Below are 21,954 nucleotides of genomic sequence, written 5' to 3' on the forward strand. Positions count from 1 at the left end.
TACCAAGGGATGTTTGTACAAACGTCCTTCCTTCTGCAGACTGAGCTAGGGCAGCAGGAAGCTTGTAGTGTTCTTTTTAGGAAAGGTTGAATATGAGGGCCTGAAGTACAAAAGAGGTTGGCTGCAGCACAGTTCTTAGCTTCGCTTTGCACTGTAACCAGCAGTCGCGGCTTGCAGAGGTAACACTGTCGAGCGTTGAGGCGGAGCGAAGGCGTGGCTGGGTGGGGGGTAGTGGAGTCCGACATACGACGGCAAAGGTGAACGTAAATAAATAAACAAATATCTGCCGTTGTATGTCGGACTCCACTACCCCCCCACCCAGCCCCGACCCGCCTCGCTGCCCCACATCCTTACCTCTGCGAGCCGCCACTGGTAACCAGCCTCTCCCTTTGAAAGAAAGCTCCAAGCCCTCACCCTGCTAAAATTCTATTTGCAAAATCTCACAATTCGCCTATTTTACGAATATTAATGAGACAAGAATCAGACTGTGAAAAGTAGTGACGTATTGCCTTTCATTCCAGCGTTCCCAATTTGGCTGCATTGCCACCCCTGTCCTATAAGAGGAACCTGGGTCATAATGCCACCATAATCAGCACATTGTGAATGCAAGAATGTGCATTGCAAGCTGTGGGCCTAACCCCGATGTCTACAGCTTGTAGAAGAAGAGCTGCCAACATATAACTTACAAATGGCTTCCAACTGTCTCCGGCATTTGCTAACTGATCTTTGCTGTTCAACAGCAAAACAGACATAAAGTATTTGTGCACACCATTGCGACTCGCAAGGGGAAGGAATGCCCATTTACGACCCTCTTGCTCTTGTGACTCGCACCAATTTACAATTCTTGCATTGCGATTTATGATGCCCATTAGAATCACAATGTGCTTTTGTGCATTGTGAAGTGAAACTTGACTCTTGCAAATTCATTTGCACTGCCAATGACAGATCAATATTTTGTGCATTAGGCCCAAGGACTACTGCCTGTAGTAAATGATAAACCTTTTTTCAAACAAAGGGGCATATTTAAACCAAAGTGAGGGAGTGTGGCGTTAGCAATCCTGGCTTAACGCCGAACTCCGCCCCTTCAGAAACGCAGGACTTTAAAAATATTAACAACAATATGGTGCCGCCCTGCGTTTCCCCCCTGTGCTGGTGCTAAATTTAGCAGCCTAGCGCCAACGAAGGCACCCTTGAGGGTGTCTGTGTTGAGTATAACATTGTTTATGTGCCAGCAAAACAATCTTTAAATGGTGATTTGTCACTTCTATGTGTGCCGCTTAATGCAGCACACATAAAAGTTACAAAATTTCTTTTTTTAAAGATAAACAATCAATGGCCTTTTGCTGTTTCTAAATGTGCTGCACGACGCAGCACACATGGAAACAACAAAAATTAGAAGAAATAAAGCATTTCTCTTCGTTTTGCCTGTTTAGGAGCAGGTTTTCCCTGGTCTTAATTTTGGCGCTGCCTCCTATTTACACTGCCCTTGTAAATAGGGGGCAGTGTCATAATCAATGGGTGTTGAGGTGTACTGCCCACCATAACACCCATTGCCCTGCCCTTTCACGCTAACTACAGCATGAAAGGGGACCTTATTTACAAGGTAGCGTTATCCACTTTAAGTGACTTAACACAGCCTTGTAAATAAGGCGAAGCACATATAGCCACAGGAACATCACTAGAAGTGGCGTTCCTGTGGCGATAGGGGCTTGTAAATATGCCCTAAATTGTCTTAAATTCAAATAAACTTTAATGAGAATATGAACTGACTTTAGACTTTGTCCTTTCTTTTCACTAGTATTTTCTCTAATTCCTTGCTCGTGTGACTGCTAATCTGAAGAGTACTTAACGCGTCCACTCACCTTCATTCTTTGACTCTTATAACCTTCTTTCTTCCATTCACTCAGAGCGACTTCTTCCATTCAAAAACTGCCTCTAGTCCTTGTAAGCACTGCTCCGTGTTCTTCTTACTCAGCTGTCACCTCCTCTGTTTCCTGCCTACACTGCCCCTATGACTGCCATCATTTTATCAGTGATGCTTTTCACAAGATTAGTGCTTAGGAAGCTCTCAAGATGACTAAAACATTTTATGTCTATTTCTTCTTTCTTGAAATACTTCCACAACGGCATTTCCGCCTACCTTTTCAACATCAGTTTCACTATGTATTCTTGTTCACTGTGCTTCCATTCTAATTAAACTGCGATTTTTTTTTTGTTTGCCACCGACCTCCCCCTTTATCTTTATTTTCCTACTTCAGCTCTTCTCATTCACTGTCTTGTTCCTGTTTTTGACTCTGTATGAAATGTAAGGAGCATTTTTGTTAGCTCTCATGTCTCTTTCTTATGGCTTCTACACTTGCCAATTGTAGTTGCACTGCTTTTGATTGCCTTAATTTGGGTTTCTGGTTGACTGGGGTTTGATCCCTGGTCAAGCAGCAGCTACAATCCTTGTCAGGGTGAGGCACTAGCCAACCTTAAATTAACCTGTGCTCAACCCTCTGGTAGCAGGGCTCAGAAGCAATGTGTAAAGTATTTGTACAACACTACAGACAGTAATAAAGTGAAAATACCACACAAAAGACTCCCACACAAAGTTAAAAAGCGAGAACTCTCTTTAATAAATAAAACAAGACCACATCAACAAAAACTCAATCAGGAGAACAAGAGATGTGCAGTTTTAAAGATTTTAGTGAAAATAGGGCCAAAAAGCACAAAGCCTCAACTGTGGATATCTGATGGTGACAGAACGGGACAAAGTCACAAGTTAAGTCCAACTGCAAAGGTGCAGGGGTTGGCTATAGGGACCAAGTGAGGCCTGCTGATCAAAGTATCTTAAATCCTGGCTTGTGGTGAGTTGCGAGCATCCGTGCTGAAATCCTTTGTGCAGCCAAAGTGATGCGTCGGTTCCTAAATACGGACAAGCTGTGTTGCAAGGGTGTGCATTGTCATCGAGGATGCCCCCGACGGAGCTTGAGATGCGAAGTCCCACGTCGAAGATACTGCATGCAGTCAGGGCTATGCGCCGGTTCCGAGGAGCTGCAAGACTGCGATGCGGTGTCTGGCATCCTTGTCGAGGCTGCTGTTGATGAGGAATGCGAGAGCCTGCACCGAGGATGCGTTGCACAGTGTTGGTTTAAATGGGGCTGCGAAGGCGATGCATGTCTTTGCGATGGGTCCAATACACACATCAGCAGCAATACATCAGTTCTGCTTGGTTTGGGCCATGCAGCAGAGGAGATGCATTGTTTCTGCAGGATCCACAGAAGCTGGCAGAGCACCTTAAGACCACTTCCATGGATCCAGGACTGGGGCTGCACCACTTGGCAGGGTAGACTCACAGATGGAAGAGTGGATGTGCACATGCACGGTTGTTGGAAGCCTGCTGTGTCCCTGAGGTAGCAGACCAGGAGGCCAGTCATCTAGCCCTTTGAGTTGATCCAGCTCTGGATGAACCTCTTACCATTGGTCATCCGATGGGTCTTTCTTTGATGACTGAGAGGTGAAAGGAGTTAGCACCTGGTCAACTCTATATAATTAACAATGTAACCCATTTGTCTACACAATAAGGACAAGGAATCATTAAATTAAGTCAAGACGTTTTATTACATGTTAGCAGTTAGATTAATGTAAATTAATCTCAATACCATGCTGCAAAGATATAGAATAGCGACTGGATTGCCATACATCTTAGAGAAGTTCAGGCACCTCAGTAAAAGGCACACAAGAAGTTCAATCACAGAAATACAAAGAATTAACAGCAGAACTGATGCACGGAGAAGAGTCTTTGATCTTCTCTCTTATACATGAGTAATATCTAAAGTCATCTGGGTTAGAATCAAAAATTAATATTGGTAATTAATCTGAAGGAGTCTCAAAAAGTCTTGGAAATGAGAAAAAGAGAAAAATGTGGGAAATGTGCGGGAAGGTGTCCGCATCACAGAAGTTTGATCAAGAGTCTTCTGGAAATAAGTGTTAGTCTAAGCCGCACTCAGCAAATAATCAAAGGGGTATGTACCTTTCAAAGTTCAACGAAAAAGTGGCCAGCATTAACTTGTGAGAACGCTAGTTAATACCACAAGAATCTTGTGGCTAACACCCTTTCAGCCTGATTCATCATTCTCCCGTTTTGCGAGCCCCTAATAGCGATTCATAACGAATCGCTATTAAGGACTTGCAAAACGGGATTCACGTAGGAATAGCAATAAATATTGCGATTCCTACATGTTCCTTATTTGCGATTAGCTAATTGCTAATCGCTAATAAGGAATAACTCCCCATGCATTCCTATGGGCCTAATAAGGATGCGATTTCAAGGGTGCAGGGGTGTCCAAAGGACACCCTGTAGCGCCCCTGAAATGTAATCTACATTGGTGTTGCGCACACACATGTCCAAAGGACATGTGTGTGTAACATGCAACTTAGAAAAATGCATTTAAATGCATTTTTCTAAGTTTTTGCTATTTACCGAGAGGTCTGAACTCTCGGTAAATAGCGGCCCAAAATTGCATAATCGCAATTTTAAAATGCTTCATGAATTGCATTTAAGGAATCTCAAATAGAGATTCCTTAAATTCAATTCTTCGCAAATGTGCGAATTCTTAAATAGCGATTTTTGCATTTGGGATGATGAATCCCAAATGCAAAAATTGCACTCGCAAAAGGCAAGATTCTGAGAATCTTGCCCTTTGCGAGTGCAATTTAGCTTGATGAATCAGGCGGATAGTTCCTTAGGAAAAAGAAGGTTATGCTGTTCCTCAGTGAATAGTGTCTGTACAAGGGAAATTACACAAACCTGACCGCGGTGGTTCAGAGTTGGCAGTTCAATTATTGGATTGTAATGCCTTCACACACCCTGTCAGGTGTCATGCTTCATCATCTGGGCTGCTCCTTGTTGGGTCGGCGGTGCAATAACCTACGGGCTCCCTGTAGTAGGGGCACTTTGGCGGAGATCTTCTTCCAATAGCCGCATGGTGAAGTGCGGGTGAGGGGCCAGAACTGTGTAGATGTAAGGTTAAGTGTGTAATTTAAAATAGGGCTTGGAGTACCCGTGCAGACAATGTTTAATCAGTGAGTCCCCTACCCTAGTTAAAATAAATTGTGCGGCGCTTAGCTAAGTATAATGTCTCAGGTTAAGGCGTCTGTATTCGTGAATTGAGGTCAACATGTTTCTCGCTCAACTTAACAGTCTACATGTGATTCGTAAGGACCTATATCGTGAAGACTACCTACACTTTAGGAATGGCGATATGGCATCACACTCGCATCAGCCATTCGAGTACCTATGTGTGTACCTGTCAAGCCTGGAACTACCTAAATTTCTGTAAATTACCCAGGCGTCATCAGCACCCGGTAGGTCACACAAGAGGAGTTCCTCAAGTGTTGGACAAGCATTTTTAGCTGCTGTCTCGGTCCTACTCGACCTACGCACGCCTACCGGCTCTAGGAACTCCTCTTGCTGCTCAAATTAAAGAAGTGGAGGTACTCAGCGCCTGTGAGTACCGGTCCATTTCATGCACCGGTCTGAGGTCCAGAATTTATACAAAGCTGGGCCTTTAAAGTGGAGAGAAGCTACTATAAGCATGTCTTTAAAGTGGACAGGTGCCCTGCTTTACTGGCACTGCCTCCAGACTAACTACAGGTGATATGCAGCCCTGTGTGTGTAGTTAGGAAACAGACAATTCAAATGCAAGTGGGGCTTGGCCCAGCTCCACCCTACCATCCTACCAATGATGGCCCATCCAGCCACACCTAAGCTTCCCATTGTGTGTGGCTTTCTAGGAGGAATACACAAAGTCTAACTGTCATCTACACCATGTGACCCAGAGACACGCTCCAGGTGCCAAATGGCTAAGACAGGAAAATGGCAACTTTCTAAAGGTGTAATTTTTAAATTGGAATTTTAAATCCAGCTTCACCATTAGATAGGATTTTTTATTACAATTCCAGAGACACAAAACATAAACTGCGTACCTGTTCACATTTCGAACTTACACTTTTAAAATGTAATAAGGTAACTCCAATGTTATCCCATGGGAGAGGTAGGCCATGCAGTAGTGAAAATGAATTTAAGTGTATTTCACTGCCAGGAAATTTAAAACTTAAAAGTACATGTCCTAAATACATTGTACCCTGCCCTTTGGAGTGTCCAGGGCCTAACTAAGGGGTGACATCTGTATTAAAAAGGAAGATTTGGGCCTGGCAAAAGGTCTACTTTGCCAGATCAAAATGGCAGTTTAAACTGCACAATTGGTGCTGCAGGACCACTAGTAGCATTTAATTTACAGGCCCTGGGCACAGGTACAGCCACTTTACTAGATACCTACAAGTAAATTAAATATACCAATTGGGTATAAGCCAACCTAACATGTTTTAAAGAGAGAGCACAATCACTTTATCACTGGTTTGCAGTGGTAAAGTGTGCAGACTCCTGAGGCCAGCAAAAAAAAAGTCAACAAAACCATGAGGCCTGAAGGCAAAACGTTAGGGGGGAAACCATGCCAAGGATGCCAGGCCTAACACTCACTTTTTATGAAACTTGAAGTCTGATCCTTGCCGTCTTTATTTCCTACCTCATCAAATGCACTGTTCGATGATGACTGTCACATTGCATATAGATTTAATTTTGAATGTGTGGTCACCATCTTCGAAGCATACAAAATCACAATCCAAGTTGGCCATTCACCGCTATTGGCTTCGCCAATTCTTGTGACGCAGTTCTACAAACACTGGAAAAGCCGAGACGGATGGCAAACAAGCATTGGTAGAGTGAGACCACTTGGATTTGCCTATTCTGCTTATGGACTTGAAATTATTTTTCATCATCAGATGTTGAACTATAACAAACAAGAGAAAGACAGAAAAGTGAGAAAGATGAAAGAAAAGACAGGTAGCAAAGCAGAGACAAAGGGAGGAAACAAGGATGAAAGAGAACCTGCAAGACGGGGATAGGAAGTGCTAGGCAGACTCAAGGCTAAGTACCATCGGCTGTACCGGCCACAGGTTCCTAAGAAAAATTTTGGGCCATTGCACTTTTCTTTTAACAAATTAAGCAGTGTTTCCCAGTACAGGATGTTTAATCTAAGGAGCTTCCCGAGTGGCTGGTGGGGCCATGTGGCTGCTGTCAGGGGCCCTGCTGACTTCACACATCACTGAGTATGCTTTGTGATCTTTACAGTGATTGGGGGAAACGTGGCGCACTGCCACCCCACTCAACCATAAACATCCTTCACCTCCTAGATCAGTGGAACCTCTACCACAAACAGTGAGGGAACAGGTGCTGAACTGCAAAACAGCCCATACCTAACCTGGAGGGACATTGTTACTGCAAGGCAGCAGTAAAGCGTTTATAAAGTAATACAATAGAAACTATGGGCCATATTATCAAGAAAGGGCGATACGCACCGGGGATGCCCCAACAAATGGTCCAGAATATGGGGGAAATGGAATGAATCACGAGGGAACATTTGTGAACCGCCAGGTACATCCTCTACCCCTGAAGACGGTCCATAATATTCAGAGAGACCCGCTGTCACATTTGCAACAATCATGCATGGAGGGGAGGGAGGGGTGTTATATGGGAGTGTTGTCTTCGATACGTGCCTAGAATGTACTGATAACTTTTGGTCTATATACACGGAAGTATGTACAACATTGACTTGTTGCTAATGGAGATGATTGTTTTTTGATAATGTATGTAAACTCCTGACACTGAAATGAAAAGAAAAAAGTTTTTCACAAAAAAAAAAGAAAGAAAGGGCGATACATTATCGCTGCTTTTATCAGCAGGAAAATGCCGCTAAAGCGGCGATAATGGGCTTGATAATATGCCCTTGTGAATTCCCATAGAAGCCCAGGTTAACACCAGAACCTGGGCTTCTATGGGAATTCACAAGGGCATATTATCAATCCCATTATCACCGCTTTAGCGGCAGTTTCCTGCCGATAAAAGTGGCGATAATGTATCGCCCTTTCTTGATAAAATGGCCCCTTTTGTTGTGCAGCGTAGTGGTACAACGTATCCCTTTGGAATGTGTGTGTTATTTAAAAAACACCAAACCGTTTGCTCATTTGAAGTCATTCTGTAACACTAACCCTCCGACTTTACAATGTTTTTCAATAGAAAGTAAAAATAGCAATAAATGATGGTCATTAAAAACCTGAGAAATGTAATAGTGTTTTAGAAGCCTCAAGTGCTCTGTGCCTTTCATGCTGCTCATCGGAACGATGTTGTGTTTTTTCCAAGTGCACAGTGTTTGGCTGTTGTTGCTAATATACACTTAGGGAGGATGAACGCCTGTTTTAGATTTGAAGAAGCCATTAGTCTTCCACTGGAGCTGTTTATTAACCATACGACAGAGGACACGCACTCTTCTTTTTTTCTTCTTTTTCAGCATTTTTGTCTTAATGCGCTCTGTTCCCTTCCCTTGAACAAGGCAAAGCCCAATGATTAAAAGATCCCACTTGTCTTTATGTGTTATGCGTCTAAAATTCACATTCTACAATCGATGCTTATTTTTTTTAATATCTCCTATTTCTAGGTTTGCTATTCCATCTTCAGGACAACAAACCTTGCTGGTTCCAGCGATCTGGAGTTAAAAATATCAGGACTGTAGTCTCGTGCATATATGAGAGGCAGTGGGACCCTTCCGGTCCCTGACGGACTCAGAAGAATGGTGATGTAAGTAATTAAGTTGTGGTTAAGAAAATTAATGAGCTAGCATAGGCAGGTAATGGTTACACTCTGAAGAATAAAGATGTGTAATTCCGAGCTCCGTGTGTGGCATGATCATTTACATGCACCCAGTTCGGGGAGGACGCTACAAGGACTTCTGTGTGGGTGTGATCTTCCTAGCCCCTCCACCTTGCAAGTGAATGTAAGCATTTTCTTTGCCTACAGGTCACAGTTCACAAATAGGGCCTGTGAGTTTGGGTAGAACAAGGCTGAGAGTTCAGGTGCTGCACTCAAAGAATTATGGGGCCCCTCTGAAGATTAGGGTAGCAAGTGCGCTCACCCCCCTCTCACATCCATTGGCTCTCCAATTCATGCTGTTATATTCATTTGGTGCCCGCTAATGTGGTCAGACTCTTGGCTTTACACCAACATCATGTAAGGAGCAGCACTGCCATGTAAGGGCCTTAAAGGAATGTTCTGGGAACCAAGGGGTTTCCATGCACCATGGGCACAAGTACTATCTGCATCATTTTTTTATTTAGTAGTCTTTGTAAGGTGTGAAAAAGACCCATTGGTGCTTTAATGCCTTGAAGAATAGGCATCAGGATATGTGATTCACTGCACCTTCGAGAGATAAAACAGAGCATGGATTGCATATTTAGTCATCTTTGCATATGATACACTCTTCATACAGCCAAGAAAATATAGAAAGACTCTCTTGAGAAGAGGGTATTGATGGCCATTATTGTCCTTCTTGAATGTAGGAGGAGTTCAGCACTAGCGTAACGAAACTTGACGGGGCCTCTCTGCAAACTACATCGAGGGCCTCCTCCCTCTGGACTCAGTCAGGAGCTGTCACACCAGGGGGCACCCGGAGCTCGGGCCCCCCCACACTGTGGGGGCTGCGGGGACCTTTGTTATGCCACTGGAGTTCAGAGTCTCTGAATCAGTGTACAAAGAACAAAGAAAGTGTTTTTCATTCTGTGATGATGTCTCCTTCTGTGGCTGGATTGAGGAGGGAACTTCTCTTAAAGTGCTGTGGCTATTTTTCAAAGTGTCTTCTGAAAATTAGGATTTGCAATTGAGATTTAAGGGACTGGCCTGCTGTTATTTGTAGTTTCTGAGAGATATTAGGGGGTGCCTGTGCATAGTGCTTTATGTGTGATGCACACCAGTTTAAAAATGTCTCTTGCTTCTGAGGAGAGCCATTTCAAGAACTCAAAATATGTATTATGTGGGCAAATCTTCTAGACTCTCATACAGGTCTGGACTCAGCATATAGTGCTGCTCTAGAAGGCGCATGGTGGAACTTGGGGAATCCAACTAGAAGGGAGGTTCCATAATCCATTCTCAAGAGCACCAGAGACTGAGCTACTTATTTCAAGATCAGACTCTGTATGAATTGTTTGATGACTCAATTCAGCTTCATGAGTAGGTTTGTCATCCTGCACTGGATCCTGCTGAGGGGCTGCAACAGTGCCTTGATATCTATGGGGGAGGTGGCTTTAAGGTATAGTTGGGTGTCATCAGCATAGAATTGATGAGAGATGTTTGAGTGATTTAGAATGGATGACAGGGATTCCATATCAATGTTAAAAGTTTAAGCCATGCCGGATCCCTTGGTGAAAATTTGTCGGATTGGAAATTAAGTAGCCAATTTTAAGGGACTGACCATGGCTTCTTAGGAACAATGTGAATCATTTGAAGGCTGTTCTGTCTATTTCCATTCTTCCTTTGAGTGTTGTACAGAGTGAGTAGCGGTTGACAATGGTAAAGGCTACTGATAGGTCCAAGAAAAGGAGGAGGTAAGACTCTTCCTTGTCCAGACACTAAGGGTGTTAAAAATTCTTACTGTCATGATTTCAGTATTGCATCCTGCTCTGAAGCATGACTATACCTCATCTAGTAGGTTGTGTTCCTTTATGAAAAGTTTCAGTTGGAATCTCTTACAAATCATTAGCACCCTGGTCGGGAGAGTAGGTTAATGACTTTCCGCCACATCCTCTTTCTTTTTTTTTAGAAGAGTGACTTGCCCTTTTTTTAGATCTAAACTGTACCCTTCGCTTTTGATGTGTTTATAAGTACCAGCCAATATGGTACCACTGAATAACTTATTTTATTGACCAACGAGGATGGATTGATTCAGAGAAATGAGATGAGGAACTGATCTTTTTTATAAACAGCTTATTGAGTTTTGGTAATTCAAGCAAGCCACTTTAACAAGCCAGTAGGATATCACAGCAACCCTCTCAAGGAATTCCATTGCACCCATGACCCAAACATTTTAACAGTGACAGAGCACTGTCTCATACTATGATGCTGGATTTCGGCACACCTCTGTCCAAAAGTTGGAGAGGAGATGGATGCATTGCCACTCCAACCCCAGACCTCTATAGAACTGCTAGCTGTTAGAAATGGGATCTCTGGTTGGCTAAAGATTGCGCCAAAGCCAGGGAGAGACCACCACTCTAGTCAGGGCAAGGGAGTTACACGCCAAAGATAACCCCTGATCACCCCCTTGATAGCTTGGCACAAGCAGTCAGGCTATCCCGGAGGCAATGTGTAAAGCATTTGCGCAACACACACAGCAATAACATACCAGGCCCACCACAAAAGGAACTCCACACAAGGGTAAATCAAAAATAGCCTTTGTATTATCATAAAACACATTAGAATAGTAATCACACAATGTACATTGTGCCCCCTGGCACTGGGCAATATTTACAGGGGGATTATATACACATGACAGGGCCACTTGGACCACTGTCAGAACCATCACTTAGTAAAGGTATTAAATGTAGACATATAATAAACATAGAGCACAACCAGTAATTACTGGCATTCACTGTACTCAGCATCATCCTGTAACATAAACCATATTATGCACAGTATCAAGTTTAGGCGTGAAATACATTTTGCGCCAACCTCGCCAGCAGAAACACCTTATGCAATCTTCTCATAATCTAAACGTATTAGACCATAACCTCCTAAGCATAACTCCCATTAGGGAATAATCTTACTAGAATAAACCACAGATGTTAAATAACCTCATACCTAAACATATTAGACCATAATCGCCTAAACATAATTCACGTTGGGAAATAATCTCACTAGCAAAATTCACAGGGGAGAATAACTCAGACATAAACACAGTATACAATTAACCTCCTCCCTACAACATATCTAAAGGCATATATCACAGTATAGGATAACTCAAACACAGACACAGTATGCACAACCTCATAATCATAAAACCATATTAGGGGCATAAATCAAGGTGCGCAAATGATAATACATGCATCACATTTCCTAGCCCCACAAACACCACACTAGGGCCTGGCGCCCTATCACCCTAACAGTCCTCCCTGGCCAGCTGGCCTTCTGAAAGGGCTCAAATGCCCTATGTCCAAAGTGTTAGGGCGGCTGCCAATGCAGCAGAGTCCATGTGCGCAATGTTGCATTTGGCACTAACTGCTGCGCAGCTGTGAAAATACTGGGGCAGAGGCTGGCATCTCACTCCTATCTCATAGCAAAAATGCCCCTAAAGAACTGTAGGCCTAAACGTGGCAGCTGACGCTAATTGCCGTGCAGCTGTGAAAGTACTGGGGCAGAGGAGTGCATCCCACTCCTATCTCATAGCAAAAATGCCCCCAAAGAACTGTTGGCCTAAACGTGGCAGCTGACGCTAATTGCCATGAAGCTGTAAAGGTCAAATGAGGCCTGGCACCACTGTGGCCTCCAAACAGATATGCAAAAGCGTTGCAGCTGCCAGCGCTGGTGCGGTGCAGCTGTGAATGAACACAAGTACCGGGGCCTGGCAGCTCTGTGCCTGCTGGGCCCCCACTGGGGCTCTCTCTAAATACAATCGCCCCCCCCCCCAACGTTGGAGCGGCCCACAATGGCGAGACCACTCAGGCACCAACCCGGTGCCTTGGGAAAACAACAATGGCCCAATAGGTGCAATTAAATAAGCACTCGCACAGGGACGGGCACCGGCAATGTGCTCGGACAACCCCCCCAACCCCTGGAAGACTGAGCCCCACTCACCGGGTTCTGCAGGCTCCTTGGGTCACTGCGCGGCCCCTCTCTCAGCAGACGAGACCGGCGCCACTTCTCGTGGTCTCCTCTGCCGACCAGAGATCACCATTCCGTGGATTCTCTTGCGGCGCGGGACCTCCCTTAACTAATGGGAGCCTTGCGCTGCAAATGGCGGCCTCTGCCACCTTTCCTGTTCACCCGGGCCCCCTCCTGGGACCCGGGGCTTTTTCAGCGGTCCTCCCGGAGGCAGGGTAGGCTCCCGTCTTCATACTCTTTTCACCCTGGCCCCCTCCTGAGACACGGAGCTTCGCAATGGAAGCCCGCGATGCTCCCGGCCCCCCGGCAGAGTTACTTCTTCACCCGGCTCCTCTCCTGGGGCCGGGACTTCCCTTTTGAGCCCCCGAGGCTCCTGTACTTCATTTTGGGCTGTGCTGCAATTGTTCAGCCGACCGCTATGCCCCGCCCACAACCAGGCAAGGGCGCCTGGTTTCCGGGTCGCGTCGGCTGCGGCCCGGCAACGTTTCTCTCAGTGGCTCCTCAGAGGGGGTGGGCACCCGCTATGCAAGGGAACCCCATGCTGCGATCGCAGGATGGGCACCCTCTAGGAAAAACGAGATTAAACTGCCACAATCGTGGGGTGGGCACCCGCTAATCAAAACAATAACTCACGTGCGGCCATGACGTGAGGTAGGCACCCGCAATTAAGTAAAAGCACAAGCAGGGTGGGCACCCGCAATCAGCATCATGGGGGAATCCCTCTCACTGAGATTCCCTCCAACAGGACAAGCAGCTCAGCACTGCAAAATCCCCACATTCCTCCTCTGGGGAAAATGGAAAGAAAGTGCACACGAGGCGCTAGAGGCATCAAAAGTCCTTCATCAAAAGAATAAGTCCCAGCAAAAGTTCTGCCTATAAAGAAAGGAATAAGTCCATGGAGCTCAACGGGGCAATACAGGGCCCAGGGAGGCAGCCCTCCTGACAGTTCCTCCTGGGCCCCAGCAGCAGCACACTCCAGCAGGATTAGTCCAGCATCATGGCATCCTGGGACTGAACTCCCTCATGGGGTCACAGCCCCTTTACTTATCCCACAAAAAGTCTTTGTTCTCAACAGTCATTAGTCACTGAATCCAGCCAGAACCAGTTCTGTGTGGCCCTGGGGCATCTTTATTACCAGGTTGCATCCTGCCTTTCAGGAAGAGGGTGTCTTCTATCAGACCCACAGTGGGAGTTGGAGTCTTCATACCTTGTAAGGCACAGCCCTGCTCAGATCAAAGAGTCACCACTCCCCATACTCTGAATGCCGGTCTCTCTCTCTCCAGCCAGGCCTGGCCCAGCTGCTCCAAAACCAGACTGCCAATACACATACTAGCAAAGCCTCCTGGAAAGCTTAGGCAAGAAGATATCTTGTTTCTAGAAGAGGTATTTTCGAACACAGGATATAAAATTAATCCTTAGTAAAAGATGCAGCTCAATATCCTGAGCGCAGACATATCAGACATATCAAATTCGAATTTCCTGGGGTCAGTTAGGATTACAGAATATAATACTCATACTGCCCATTCTGGCCCATGAGAACGGATAGCCTCACAATAGTAAACAGTGAAATGGAGGGTAACTCGCTATTAGAACATGCTACACAGAGCTAGGCATGTTCTTCCTGTCACATACAGCGCACACTGCGATACGGGTGTCTTCCATGGCGCGAAGGGAAGGTGCATGGACTGGGAAGTGGGTGCACTTCACAGTTACAAAGGCAGTCCTGGACTGCATATAGACTCCGCAATGCAGGGCTGAAACATACTTTAAAAGCTGCTTCTGTGGGTAGCGCAAATCAGCGCTGGAGGCCCACCAGCAGTATTTGGTCAACCAGCCCTGGGCACACACAGTGCACTTATACTAGAGACTAACAAGTAAACAAGCCAAATATGGTTATCCCCATTCATATCAGGCAGGTACATAGCACACAGAAATGCCAACTTCTTAAAGTGGCATTTCGCACATAGTCATAATAAATGTGTGCACACCATTGCGCAGCATTTATTCTCACAATTTACTACATACCAGACTTGACCATACTGCTCCTCTCATAACAGGGATTACTACTGATACCCACTGAGCAGAGAATCCCCCATGCAATCCTATGGGAGGGCAGGCCACTTATCATTACATGTAACACAGAGCGCACACACTTTACACTAGACTACAGTGCTCAAGTGCCCTGAGGCCTAAAACCACTAACACTGCACAGAGAAAAAGGTTGGGAGAAATGCAAAAAGTTTAGGGGTGAACCTGCAAAAAGGGCCAGGTCCAAAACTAGCTCTTCCATATTTATGTCCATTTGTTGGAACAACAGCTATGCTCATAGAATAGCTTCTCAGTCATTATACACTTTATACACTATATCTTGCTTCCAGGTCTCCAAAGTCGGTGGGCTTGGCGGATCCCACTTAAGGCAGCATTCCATTTGCCAATCATAAAACCCAGAGTGATAAATAATTCTAGGTATCTCTGGTCCCCCAGATTTTCAGCAAAACTGTTTTAGGTATTGCACTTATTTGTGTTCCTGTAGCTTGACCCATGTTTGCACACACTCTGCCTCAGTAGGACCGGAGCAAAGGACAATCCCAGATTATATGCTGAATAGTGCCCCTTTGTGCACACCCTCTTATACAACTATCAGAGGTCGCTAGTCCCATTCTAAACATTTTCACTCTAGTATAGTATGATCTATGCAATATGCATAATTGTACTAATTTCAATCCTGCGCGGATTACAATTTGCCATTGGGAGCTCAAAGCCTCCTCACACTCTCCCTCCACCATTTGACCCAGGTCTGATTCTCAATCATCTTTTAAATAAGTCAGAGGGCTGGTAAATTATTTATAATTTTCTAATCCGTAATCGATATGGCCTTTTTAAGTAATGATTCTGTTAACAAACTATCTTCTAGTGACAAGGATTTTTCAATGAGGGATTAGTCTTGGTGATGCTATTGAGCGGAGCAGTTTGAATGATTTCTCTAAAAAAAAAAACACCCAGGTGTCAGGCGTTCCCACAGAAGTCAGAGGTTGATGAAATACAGTTGTAGTTTGGATGAGCTTTGGAAGCCGGAGTTCCTAAGCCCAGCAATGTGTTCTAGTGTTCTGTTTTAGGGAAATTACTTCTGGGTTCACTTGTGACAACCCAACTCATGTACAGACTCACTTGTCTGTCTGTGGGATGTCTATAAATGGTTTGCAGGAGGTAGATGTAATGCTTGCCTTTGTACCATTTGCACTGTTTTCATGAGTTTTGTAAGTTTTTTCTTTCTGGCGAGTGTTTTGTATTTTGTTCGTGTTTGGTCCTGCTAGTTACCAGCAATTTTGGGAATTCCCTTGTGTAGTAGTGTCATTTTGGCTCCGCCCTAATACGTCATAAATACGCTATATATGTGTTTACTTAGCTCTGCATATTTTGTGTGTAGTGAAGCTATTAATGTAAAGTGTTACACTTAAATTCAATGCTTAAGTGCTTTCACTGCAGAACTAGAAAAACATATACACTGAGTGTTATAATGTTATTAGACGAAATAAAGTCTTTAGAGATTGGATCAAATCATCTTCACATTATTAAAATGTATTAATTCAGACACAAGAGAGATTTATGTACGTGTGTGCACTAATGTTTTCACATTGGTATTCATAATGTAGTTATTAGTCACACTTTTATTTGTGCATTCAAAGTTACTTTACATTTACTTAAAGTGCAACATGAACCTAATGCTGAATTGATGTAGTTTCATGTTTTATTAATTTGCAGTTGTATGTGCACAAACAACAAGTACTAATGTGCACCATTGAATAATATACTTAAATTGACTCGAGTAGACCTGTATTTCTTTTTGCATAAAATACTGTTTTCTCTCTTCCTCTTGTGTATCTTATTGTTACCATGAATGTTCACATGTTTTTTTAGTTTGAGAATAGATGTAACACTGTACTATCGATAGACAGCCAGAGAAGAATACCTTGACAAAAATAAAGAGAGCCACAACTTTAATTGCAGAAATGTAAAATGTATCAAAGTGTCACAGGTGAACAAAGATTATGCCGTTCTCAGGACTGGCCTGGGAGAGCCTGCTAATGTTGCAGCTCACAATAGGAAAATGTAAAGGACAATGGAACTCCTGATAGTGTGAACAAGGGGTGTTACTGATGGAGCGAGATAGAAAACAAAATTTTGTTTAAACTCGCAAAGTCATATTTCCATAACATGAATAAAAATATTAATGATTTGTGATATGTCGTGCTAATACAACCTAGATTAAACTTTACACGTGGGGGGACTAACATGTGTGCTCATAAACGTGCATATTTGTTGCATCTTTTTGTTCGTGCAAAATAATAAAATAATTTATTGTTTTCGTTTTTGTCATTACTAACTGCTGCAAACTTAAATAAGCATGTGCTTGTTTTGCTTTTCCTTGTCTGTGTGATGTCATTTCTACTATTCTAGGTGCATATGGGTCTCATTGAAAAATGGAGACTCGTAAATATAAACGCTGCTTTATTTGTTTGCAATGGCTAGGTAACATTTTGATTAATCGGGTGGGTTAATTATTTAGTAAACTATGGGGTGGATACAGAAAATACTTTATTTCTTACATTAATACTTTTCTTGTGTTTGTTTTATACTAGAAATCATAAGTTACCTGCTTTGAGGCCTAGCTATTTGAGCCGCAAAATAAAAGCTGATCTGTAATTCTGCAGAAAGTCACGAGACGCCCATTCTGAATTTAAACGTTTATTGAAGCTGCATTCACAAAGCAAAAACTGATGAGCTGACATCATTCTGTCGGACATGGCCAAGGTCGAAAGTGAACTTTTTGTCAGTCCTTAACTTGGCATCCGCGGAAGTTGTGCTGTAAAACTATGGAAGCTGCGAGGATGACTTAAAACAAAGTTGCAATCGCAGGAAGCCTCTGGCTTCACGTGGAAGAGACAATGGTCTTTGTAAGACATGATTTTGTGGAACTTTTTAAGAATCTGGTGACATGTCACTTGTCACTCTCAGCCAATGGGACGTCGAGTATTTCTGAAAACTTTCCTTTGCTAGTTTAGTTAGCGTAGAAAGGTATAAAAAGTCATGCCCTTAGGGTTGGGCTGACTGCTGCTTTCTGACTTTCCGATGAGGGTGATGTGCTGCTGGACTTTGCGTGGAGCACGTAAGAATCCTCAAAGAACTTTACTTTAATTTCTATCTATTTAGCTCAGTTAGGAAATTAGGTTTTAGAAATGCTAAACTTTATATAATTTCTTTAAATCTGATTCAATTGCTTAAATTGCGTTTTTCCATATTTCTTACCATCATGTTTGCTATATTGCTAATAAATTTCATTTATAAAACTTACAACATATATACCATAATTTAGAAAATAAAATCTTACTTTTGACAAACAAGCTGGTCTTGGTTATTCATGAGTGTAGGTTACCATTAGCTAGATCACGTCGCCTATGGTGGTCGTTTAAATGGTTGGGTTTTATTCTAATGACAATATTCTTTCTGCAAATGTATAAAATGTTTATAGTTTGTAAATAATGTGTATATAGATTTATTCTGACCACCTGATTCAGTAGGCCCAAAATATATCAGGTTTATAAATGGGTCCATAATTAGTATAGAATTTTTGTTTATAGGTTATGAAGTTGGGTAGCGTTGTTTATGATATATTTTCTATAGCCCGCTGGATCAGTTACTCAGAAGATTTGAGTGGTATTAACTAGTGTTATCACAGGTTGATGTTAGCCGCTTTTCCTTTGGATTTTGAGAGGTGAAGACCTCTATGCTTACCTCTTTAGATTATTTGTTGAGTGTGGCTTAGGCTAACACTTATTTCCCTTGTACTTAGAAGACTCTAGACCGAGCATCTGAAATACTGACACCTTCTAACAAACTTCACACGTGTCTGCTCTTTTTCAGATTTCCCCGACTTTTTAAGACTTCCTTAGATTAAATTACTTTTGATGGTTTTAGACACTAGATTAATAGACTTTAGACATTACTAATGTTTGAGAAATAAGATCAAAGACTCTTCCCTGATCATCAGATTCTGCTGTTAAATCTTTGTATTGCTGTGACTGAACTTCTTATTTGTGTCATACAAGTGGGCCTGAACTTCTTCAGGAGATTTGGCTATCCAATTGTTACTCTCTATCTTTACAGCATTGCCTTGAGATTGATTTATATTAACCTGACTGCTACCTAGTAATAAAACTTCTTGACTTTATTTACTGATTCCTGGTCCTTATTTTTCCACATGGGTTACACAGTTAATCAAGGGCCATATGTATCAAGCTAATTAGCATTCGCAAAGGCCGAAATTCGCAGAATTTCGGCCTTTGCGAATGTTAATTTGACAAATGGTATGTATCAAACATGTTTGATACAAAATAAGGAATAGCAAAATTTGCAATTCCTTATTTTGCGATTGCACTTAAGGAATCGCAAATTTTGCGATTCCTTAAATGCAATGTATCAAACAAAAAATATTCAAAAATTGCCATTAAGGATTCGCAAATTACCACCAACTTCTAGTTGGTGGTAATTTGCGAATTCTTTTCAAAATCTTTTTTCAAAAAAACAAAAGGTGCCATATGACGCCCATACATGCCCTAGGGGCATGTATGTGCGCCATATGCCCCCAAATGTCTTTTTCAGGGGTGCAGCAGGGTGTTCTTGAGACACCCCTGCACCCTTGAAGAAATTCCTAATTTGCGATTGGCTAATTGCTAATCGCAAATTGCACCTTCATTCCTATGGGCCTCCTGGCCCATAGAAATGAATGGGTAATTTGCGCATTAGCAATTTGCTAATCGCAAATTAGGAATGGTAAAGAATCGCTATTTAATTGCGATTTTGTACATACATACCGTTTTGCGAATTCCAAATAGCGATTCCTTAAAATTCGCTATTTGGAATTCGCAAAACGGTAGTATGATACATATGGCCCCATATGTTTTTGATCAAGTGCTAACTCCCATCACCTTTCAGTCACATAGAAAGACCCATTGACTGGCCAATGGTAAGTGGATGATCCAGAGCTGGATCACTTGAATAGAGCTCCTGGCGAGGAGATCTTCACCGAAGTTTTGAGTGTTCACTGCCCACGAGATGTTGAAAGGTTTTGACAGAATAACTTGGTTCAGAACACTGGCAGCATTTGGCATTGATATGGAGCATCCCTCAGCGAGTCCATATACTGTGATGTTTAGAACGTTCTGGTCTAAGACGTTAAAACTGAAGTAGGTTCAGTTGTTTACTGTCTGCAGTTGATTATGTCCTTGAGAGGGCTTTCTGCAGTTGTAATTCACTTCGGGAAGTATTAGTTATATACTCTATTTATTCTACCCTGATTATCTGTGTGGGGTAATCAATTAGGATTATGTTGCACAAAGAATTTTTTTTAAACCTTCTTCCAGCGGGTAGTGAGGTATATTCTTCGGTACGTGGCTTCAGAAAGGATTGTTTGTTGTTAAGATGTCTTTTGGAACAGTTCTACTAGTTGTGTAACTCTTGCCTTAAAAGTTCCTGTTGTGGGAAAGGGAAATTCTAGCTGATCAGTAAACAAGTTCTTTGCAGTAGTGCATGGATCAAAGTGCAGTCCATATTCATCACATCACAATCTTCAAAAAAGATCAGAAACACCATATAAGAGGTCAATGGGAGTTCTGGAACACTTATGTTTTGCATGAACAACAATGTGATGGAAGGAATGCTTGAATTAATTTTAGCCACTAGCGATCACTGTGGCTGCATTTCGGGCCATCATTTTTCACCACTGTGCCATTCTAGACAGAGACCCAACTTATGCAGATCAGTCTTGGTCTTTCTCCAATAGGGAACTGTCCAGCCCGAACTGCCATGCCAGGTTTCTTCCAGGTAGAACCACAAGCAACCCCAGATTGTTTTTGACTGAATTAGGTCTCGTCAGTGAGTTACAGCTTGAGTCCTATGACACATTGGGCATGGGACCCACATACGGGGCATGCAAGTCACACGTAGGGAGTCTACGGCAAGAACTATAAGGTGAAGGAAGGAATACTTGTTCTTTGACCAGCACTTACACCTTGCTCTAGATTAGTATAGTGTCATTAATGACTGTTAATTATATCTTAGGGGAATGTCATCATCAGGGAAGTCTAGAATGAGCAAACACATGATAGCCAGGCACACTTTATGCACAATTTGTGGTAAATCAAACAGTTCAAAAAGATCTGGTTCCATAGACAAGTCGATGTTCGTTTTCAATTTATTCTTTATTTTTCATTCTTTAAAAGACTTTTGAAAGCACCACTTTTGAAACCGCCAACGCGTTTCGTCCCATCCAGGGACTTCTTCAGGGCTACAAAAGTACATATAAAAAGAGGCTATTTACAATTTGTACATCACAGTTTTACATCAAGAATCAAAAAAAGCACACATCGACTTTAACAGAACTATCAAGTTAGTCTATATTACTACCAGATTTCTTTCTTTATTAAACAGACTTTTTATGACTTTTATCCAATTTCATTGTCGTACGTTGTTTCATTAACATTGGACCCATACTTGGCACAACATATTCACAAAGTCAGTCAGTTCTGTTAAAGTCGATGTGTGCTTTTTTTGATTCTTGATGTAAAACTGTGATGTACAAATTGTAAATAGCCTCTTTTTATATGTACTTTGTAGCCCTGAAGAAGTCCCTGGATGGGACGAAACGCGTTGGCGGTTTCAAAAGTGGTGCTTTCAAAAGTCTTTTAAAGAATGAAAAATAAAGAATAAATTGAAAACGAACATCGACTTGTCTATGGAACCAGATCCTTTTGAACTTTGATTTACCACAAATTGTGCATAAAGTGTGCCGGGCTATCATGTGTTTGTAGATTGATGAATGCTAGGTTCTTCGAATCGGCTTTTAAATGGAAGTATAGGGAATTGTGCTTCCAGCCCGTTGTTTGCACCTTTTTTCTAAATACTGACAGGGACCCTAAGACTAGTGCAGGCGAAGTATGCTTTGATTCCCTGTTCTTTGCCTAAGTCTAGAATTGAGCACCTTTACACTCCCCTTTTCACTCATTCGTGTTAGTCTATAGAACGCTTATGCAAGCTCGGATTGAAGAAAAATTGCAGGTTAGTGTCAAGTTTCATGCTAGTTGCAGTGTGACACGAGGAAGCTCCAGATTTCTTTGTTAGGGTTTTGCAGTTTCTATCAATCATTGTTTGCA

This window comes from Lissotriton helveticus, chromosome 2_1 (assembly GCF_964261635.1).
Source record: "Lissotriton helveticus chromosome 2_1, aLisHel1.1, whole genome shotgun sequence".
Classification (NCBI taxonomy): domain Eukaryota; kingdom Metazoa; phylum Chordata; class Amphibia; order Caudata; family Salamandridae; genus Lissotriton; species Lissotriton helveticus.